The 7,364-nt window shown below is 42.7% G+C and overlaps 1 long non-coding RNA gene across 1 annotated transcript; it reads left to right on the top strand.

The window, feature by feature from the left end:
- Positions 1 to 2,105: 2,105 nt before the first annotated feature.
- Positions 2,106 to 2,983, top strand: LOC130594215 (uncharacterized). The gene is made up of 2 exons (XR_008971019.1): positions 2,106 to 2,503; positions 2,601 to 2,983. It is a non-coding gene; the product is annotated as an uncharacterized LOC130594215 (long non-coding RNA).
- The last annotated feature ends 4,381 nt before the right edge of the window (positions 2,984 to 7,364 follow it).

Raw genomic sequence — 7,364 nt, 5'->3', positions numbered from 1 at the left:
TCACGGTCCTGCTGGTCACCTCTATTTGACTCCAAAGTTTCAGGATCTTCTGCTCGTTGCAGTTCTGCACAGACACTTTTGCCTCATAATACTTAGCAATCTGTTAATGTGGCCACTGTAGAGATCTGCTTTTATATTTAGTAACATCACTCATCAGTGCAGGATTTTTTCAGTAAAGGAAGTCTAAAAAAAAGCTCCTCAGCTGTTCCTGTGTGTTTTCTCTGCACAAACTTCAGAGAAAAATATTCTACTGAGGTTTCATAAGCAAGCAAACTGAATTATGTGATATTTTTTTTTTTTCATTTTGATTTTGCATACATTTCCCAAACTCCCAGGTTAAAAAATATCTGACACATACTCTGGTAAGTTATTTGCTGTGTGCTTTTAACTGAGCTCTGGATTTTGCATACTAGACCTGAGAACTTGAACAGAGGACAGAGTGGAATTAGCTCTATCCTGAGGCCCCTTTGCAAGATGCAAAAGAAAGCCAAGTCTCACTGTAGCTTTACAGTGAAGTAAACCAGCATTGTCTTCATATCTTTCTGGCAGTTCTCTACACCTGTAAAAGGCCAAGATAATTGATAGAACTTTAGCGGATCAGCTGTATCAGACTAGCCTAAAATAGAGATGCTTTGACAAGCCTCATGTGGTTACAACCCAGTGATATCCCAGTTTAAGGCAAGCACAGCTCCAGCTCTCACTTCCAAGCCTCTTCACTGTCTTGGTGAGCAGTAGGCGCCAAACCTGTCAAGCCCAGCAGCTGTTATGGATGACAACTTGCTCCACATGCATAGCACCCACAGGAAACCTTGCAATCCCCTTATCTGTTTCCCACCAGAGGATCAAAGTCCTTTGAATAAAACAAAAGCCCCAGATTAAAACCCCTTCCCTTGGAAGGTTGCCATCCCCCATTCTGCTCTCCTATTCCTCTTTCACCTTCAGGCTAGCCTTTTTGTGTATGGTCTTTGTTTAGCCCCTGTCTCCCAGCCCTGCATGCAGCTGGTGAGGCTTAGCAGCCACCTGGGCCAAACCTGACCCCACCAATTCCCCTGCCTGCTCCATGGCCACTGCGTTAAGTCCACACCCCAGTGTTGACTTTGCTCCCTCTGTGTGGGGCAGGATGGTGGGCACATGCTCTTCTTGCCTTCTTGCCCTCCTGCCTCTCTCTCAATACCCCTTGGGTACTCATCTATTGACTGAACCTAAACACAGATTGAATGCAGCAGGCACCAGAGCTTTTGGTAATTGCACCCCAAGGCTATCAAATTCTCTGACAGCAAATCACCCTGCCAAATGCAGGCTGCAACATTTCTCCCTGCTGAAGCATGTCAGGCAGTGCAGTTGGTGTTTGTGCCCTTTGGAGCTGACAGCACTGTGTCAACGCAGGAGGGGGAAAGCTGTCTTATGAAGACGTCTGCTGCCTTTTCAGCTGCCAGCAAATACAAGGATTAGATTCTTTGCCCTTCCATCCATCCACTGGCAGCTCTTTCTCAGATCATGCTTTTGCTCAGAACTCACTGCAATTCAGGTGTCACTGGCAACTATTTCCCATGTCTGCTCCAGCCAGGTTTCAAACAGAGCAAAACTTCCATGGAGTTCTTGCTTCTGGTGGCTGGCTCCCAAGCGAAGACAAGTCTTTCTGATCATCCCTCAGCTGATATGTTTAATTAAATCTGTTTGAACATTGCTGATCATGTTTCTTTGCTTCTGGGGCTGGTAAGGATCAGAGCCAATGTACCATCTTCGTGAAGACGGAATGCTAAGCCTGTAAGTGTGATCCAGATTACCAACAACAGATTCATAGGTTGTTTCCTGAATATTTCCTGTGTCATTGGTTGAGGTGAGTGCTCCCAGGTCAGCAGAGTTTCATTGTCAGATTGGGTCTCACAGTATTTTTACCTGTCAGAAACTGTTTGAACATCCAGGAGGAAAAGCTACTGGAAGATGCCTGGTGAGGAAGTGAGATGCGGACCTGAAAAGAGCATGGGGATGTAGCTATGAAGGAAAACAGCTTTTGGTGTCTGATCTGGGAATAGTGTCCAGGGGACTGAAAAAAGAAACACCTTTAAAAATGGCTGAAGTGGGGACTGTCATTCCTCAAAGGAATTCCTAAAAGCCCCTAAAGGGCTTTTCCTTTCTTAGGACACAGGCAGTATTTTAGACAATAACAACATTGCCAAGACCTCACAATGAAACCAGAAGGATGTGACAGTGATGTTTGTCAAACATTTCCGATATACCAGCTGGACACTGGTCTGTGCTCTAAATATTTTCTCTGTCTTGGGAAACATATCTCTGTCCTCAGCTTCAGCATGAATTTGCAGAAGCTTTGTGAGGAGCACATTGTTAAGAAAACCCCTATGGATGATTCTTGCCATTTCTTAATTTTTTATTTCCTTTCTGTCCCTGGTCACCCAAGAAAGCAGCAACAGCTCCTTTTGTGATCATGCATGGGTTTGTACTCGGAGAGCACCACACACTTTCCATTGTGCTTTGAAATAAGGTAAGCCCAGATTTGTGTGGTCACGTGGCAACGACTGAAATCCTCCAAGCACTGAACCATAACAAACGCTGACTGCAGATGTACTCATCCTGTGCAGGCCATTTTTCCACTGTTGCCATGTGGAAGATAAGACCCTCAGCCTATGAGGACTACTGTGACTGTATTTGACCACAGATGAGATTAAACTAGGGTATACATGGAGCCCCACCTGAGGGCCAGATGAATTGTCCCTCCTTGGAGCAGCTGGTCTGCAGTAGGGGACTCTCCCATTGAGTCGGGAGGCTGCCCAAGATAACTCCTCGAGGTAGAGAGCCCTCGCCTTATTGGGTGAATGATTACACGTTCTTGGTTACCCTTTGAAAACTTAGGAATTTCTAGGCCAGCTGTTTATTAGCAATTCCACTTAACGTCTTGAATTTGTAATCAATCAATGTTGACAGAGCTTTAACTGCTTTATAAAATAAATCTCATTTGAGTATAGCATTTGTCTCAATTTATAAGTTTATGTGACACCATGGCAGGGCACATCCTGCCTCTGTGTGAAGCTCTGCAGCTGCAGGTAGGATTCACCTCCATCTCTAGCCTTGGCAAGTTAGCGAGGGTCTTTCAATTTGTCTCAGGGTTTTCTGCCCTTTTGATGCACACAGAGGGGAGTGAGATCTGGGTGAAGCGGGTAACTGTAGAAAGTGCCATGGAGGCCTCTATACTAGCTTGGAGATAAAACAGAGATTCTCATTCAGAAGCATCGTAGAGGGAGTAGAGCTTCTTTTGCTCCCCTTAGGAGCTAAATCAACACTGAAGACATTCGGATTCATAGCAGTAAGTAACCCAGAGATTCTGGACTTCAAAGAAATGGGTAGGCTGGCAAAGTCCCAGCAATTTTAATCCTTCCTCACTCTGTCTGCATGGTTAGGGATTAATCTCCATACAATAGCTTTTTCCACCTAGGAACTAGAAATGCTGTTCACCTGTCTCAGAGAAGTGTTCATGAGAACCTGGGGCTTTTATATGGCCTAGGTGTGAGGGGTTTTATATGACCTAAGACTGAGCAATACATGAAATAAAACTGGCCTTAGTATATGCACCAGATTGTTTTTTCTCTTCATGTTTTTCTTGCAATGAAGCCTGAAGGGCTGTAACACTGCCAGGGCCCTGGCCTATCCCTGAGCAAAGGAATTTGGTTGATCTATAGCCTCCCACTGGAGAATGCAACATGCTCAATGCACTGGTGTCAAAAGTTTGGCAGCAAGGTCAGAGCCAAGTGGTTTGGTTTGATTAGCTTTGGGTTTGGTCTGGTCTGACTCTCATAGAAGGAAATGGATTTCTGGGAGAAGTTCTCTATCTTAATGCTTTCAGTGAATGATTAGCGTTGAAATGGCTGCCTACACTGCAGCCTGCATGTTTGGGAGCTCCTTCCCTTCCACGTAGCTGTTCAAACCATGTCTTGAACTCATACTGGGCCCAGAAAGGACAGGCACATTCCTCCCTTTTCTATGTATTATAACTACCTCTTCAAATGAATTCACACCCCACCTTCGAAAGGAGTGACAGCACACACTGACCACATGCCAGCCGAGACTGAGACAGCAGGACTCAGGTGCATGTGGCAGCAGTCCAAGTTGGAAGACGCATCTTGATGAAAGGGGAATTCAGTCAGTACTCTTCTTTGAGTTGAGCCCTTTAGAAGATCCTTCTCCTGCTGAAATCCCAGGCTCTACTATCTTGATGTGTGCTCAAGCAGGCAGAGAAGATTTCTGTTTTTCCACCTCCGTACAAGCCTACAACAAACACAGACTTTTTAATGACTGAAAAACTTTGGGAGAAAGTGTTGCCTCACAAGCTGTCCCACATGGCCTCTGTGCAGCCACACAGCTGTGCCACATGAGGAGGCTTGCCCACACTTTATTCCTGTGATCACTTCCATAATCCTTCAATTTCTTTCCTTTGAGAAAATATCCACTGCAAAAAGGCTCCCCCTTCATGCAAACCCTAATGTTTTGCAGTAACAGTAATCTATTATGTAGATTTTATGTATCACTTATACTAATTACAGTGAAACCTCAGACCTGACTGTGGTTTAAAATAGACACAGGAATAACAATATGACAGCAACAACAATAAAAACAACAATGGCAATAATAATAATGAATTCACAAAGAATATATTCACAAAGGTTCCTTCTCTCTGCAAGTACTTGATAAAGAAAAGGTATTTTTAGCTTGCAAATTCTTTAATATAATACTGTCTTTATTCTTTATGGCTTCAGAAATATCAATAAGGTTTACAATTCCTGCAGTATTTTAAGACACAGACAAATCACATTTTCTTCTGAGCAATCAGAAGAATGATTTTATATGAAAAGAGGTAGTTAGATGTGTGTTTTTCATTTTGTTGAAGATTCTGTACATTAAAACAGCATCCTGCAGAGGAAAACATCTCTTTAATAATGCAGTATATTAGAGGTCTATTAGAGGTCTCTTAAGAGGAAACTCCTGGCACAGAAGTTTCAGTGGTAATGTAAGCAACCTGTGGAAGAACATATCTATATTGTGGTGACTATAGGTAGGACTTTCCTTTTCCTGGACAAGTTGAATCTCCTTGAGGGTTGTGCCTAACTGATCCATGCTCAAAACAAAACACCAAACCTTGTTTGCACAACTTCTTTAGCCAGTGCTTCTAAAAAACTTCAACAAATAATTTTATGTGAAAACATTTCTTCTTCCTGTTTCAACTCTAAACCAGAGCTGTCTTTCTCCTGCCTTTCCTCAGTGAAGCTTTTCCAAAAATTTTATTATTTTATCAACATAAATGAACCAGGCCACTTGGACTCAGGCTCATTTCTCCTCTGCTTCTCGACTGAGGGTCTTTCTTTTCATAAAAAGGCAGGCAAATCGTCATGGGACAAGTGGCAGCATTCTGCAAATAGTCATGAACAAACACCCTCCCACATCCAAGCAGCTGGAACTTTCAGAGGACTTGAAAAATGCAATGCCTCTGCCACTCCTCCCAATTGTTACCACCTTTCTCATGTTTATGGGCCACGTGTGGCGAGAGGCACATAAGGATGGTTTCCCGTTTCCTACCAAGCAGATATATTCCATAAATTTCTCTCCAAGATTAATCACTTTTTCCACTTTCCAAAAATATTTTAGAATACTTCTTGATTGGAACTAAAATTCTAAAAAACTAAAACCATTTTTACCCACAGATGAAAAAAATTAGAGACATCACTGACTGTGTATACACATTTCCTTTTCTTCTGATTCTTTTGTAAAATTAGTTGGGTATTTATTAGCTCATCTAAAATACCATAGTGCTTTGTAATCACTCCTAGTGTTTTAAAGATCCTTCCTCTCTCCTCAAAGAATGGACATGTTTGAATTGTCACCAAACAGAGATGGATGGGTTCATTAGGAAGAACCAACAAGTACTTGGATGGGAGAGGTCAGGTTAAAAAGAGTGGATGCCTTCACTTAGAGGCAGGAACCTGAAGCTTGGCAATCAAATACTGGTGACAATGTAAACCTTGAAACAACAGGCACACGAGAGGTAGAAACACTCACAATAACAAGGTTGCCACGGCACATAGAGCAAACATGTACTGGTAGTTGCTGATGGCATGTCTGCAGCTTCCCTACCTTTTGTTGCTTTAAGTACTTTCCTATAGCTAAAACACAATAGAAAGATGTGGTTTAAGAATCAGGCTTGATTAATAATCTCTTTTCTCTCCAAAACTATTATTAGCCACATGCACTAGCTAATCTTTGTTATGGTTCAGTGCTGCAAAGGATGTAATAGCTCCTAACTACAACTATGGGTAAGTAAACTGAGGAGGCAATGCATACTGATCAGCATGGCAGCCAGTTCTGGAAATTCATGCTTTTGATTCATGCAGTCAGATTCAGATGCCTCATTGTAAGATTCATGTCACTTAACAGTAAGTGTCTGAGTTACAGATGTTTACTCCTTAGCTTATTTTCTTAGATGTGGGTGAAGAGAAATAGGCTTTTCAAGGGCTTGATCTTAATTTAGGTCCTTACTCTAGGATGAGATTAAATTATACCTGATCTATTCTCCTTGGAAGTGCATGCTTCTGAAAAAACATGTGTTTGTCTGTGTTTATCAGATTAACTGTACCTTGTCACAGCCCTTCCATCTGCACACATGAAGAAATCTAGGCCAGGCCATGTCTCCAGTCACTGATATGTGGTTGCCCGTACCCTTTGTCAGCAGGCTGACTTTGCAGTGGACTTTGCTCAGGCATGGTTCTGGGACTGACATGGTCATGGGGATGTCACTGGGAGGATTCAAATGGTGATAAGAGAAGCGTAGTGAAGCAGAGGGTGAACCTACATGGACGTGGGCATACCAGGTCACTTGGACTAAGAGCCTGTATATACTTCTGGCCAGCTTCATTTATGGGCCTAGAAGAGGCTTTTTATGTACTTGGATTTCTTGAAAACACATCTAAAATTGTAGCAACTATCCATCTGATCTGGTTTGATACACGGAACACTACATCCCTGTGAGGGGGTATTTCAGACCATGCACATCCTTGTCCAAGAAAAGATGGTCTTCTACCATCCTTTCTTGAACTTCCCATAACCTGGGTGATGTGGAGTGCAGATGCTGCCAGTTGATTCATGATCAGCTTGACCAAATTCTCCCATCTAAGTCATTAACTGTAGTTCCTTGAATCACTTCTAAAACCAACTTTAACATGTATGCAATGTCTACTACTTTCCTGTCCTCTGTAAAAGTGGCTTCTCCTTTTGGAGGGCATGCAAGTATTGAGTTTATTCCATTCCCTGTTCTGTTGTCTCCTTATTCAGGAGTACCTCACTGTGGCTATCAGGGAGCA

The sequence above is a fragment of the Pezoporus wallicus genome, unplaced genomic scaffold, assembly GCF_028554395.1.
Source record: "Pezoporus wallicus isolate ANWC-B61680 ecotype Strahan unplaced genomic scaffold, APGP_CSIRO_Pwel_v1 scaffold_7383, whole genome shotgun sequence".
In the NCBI taxonomy this organism is placed as follows: domain Eukaryota; kingdom Metazoa; phylum Chordata; class Aves; order Psittaciformes; family Psittacidae; genus Pezoporus; species Pezoporus wallicus.
The sequence above is the reverse complement of the archived record's forward strand: the minus strand, read 5'-3'. Positions and strand labels throughout refer to the sequence as shown.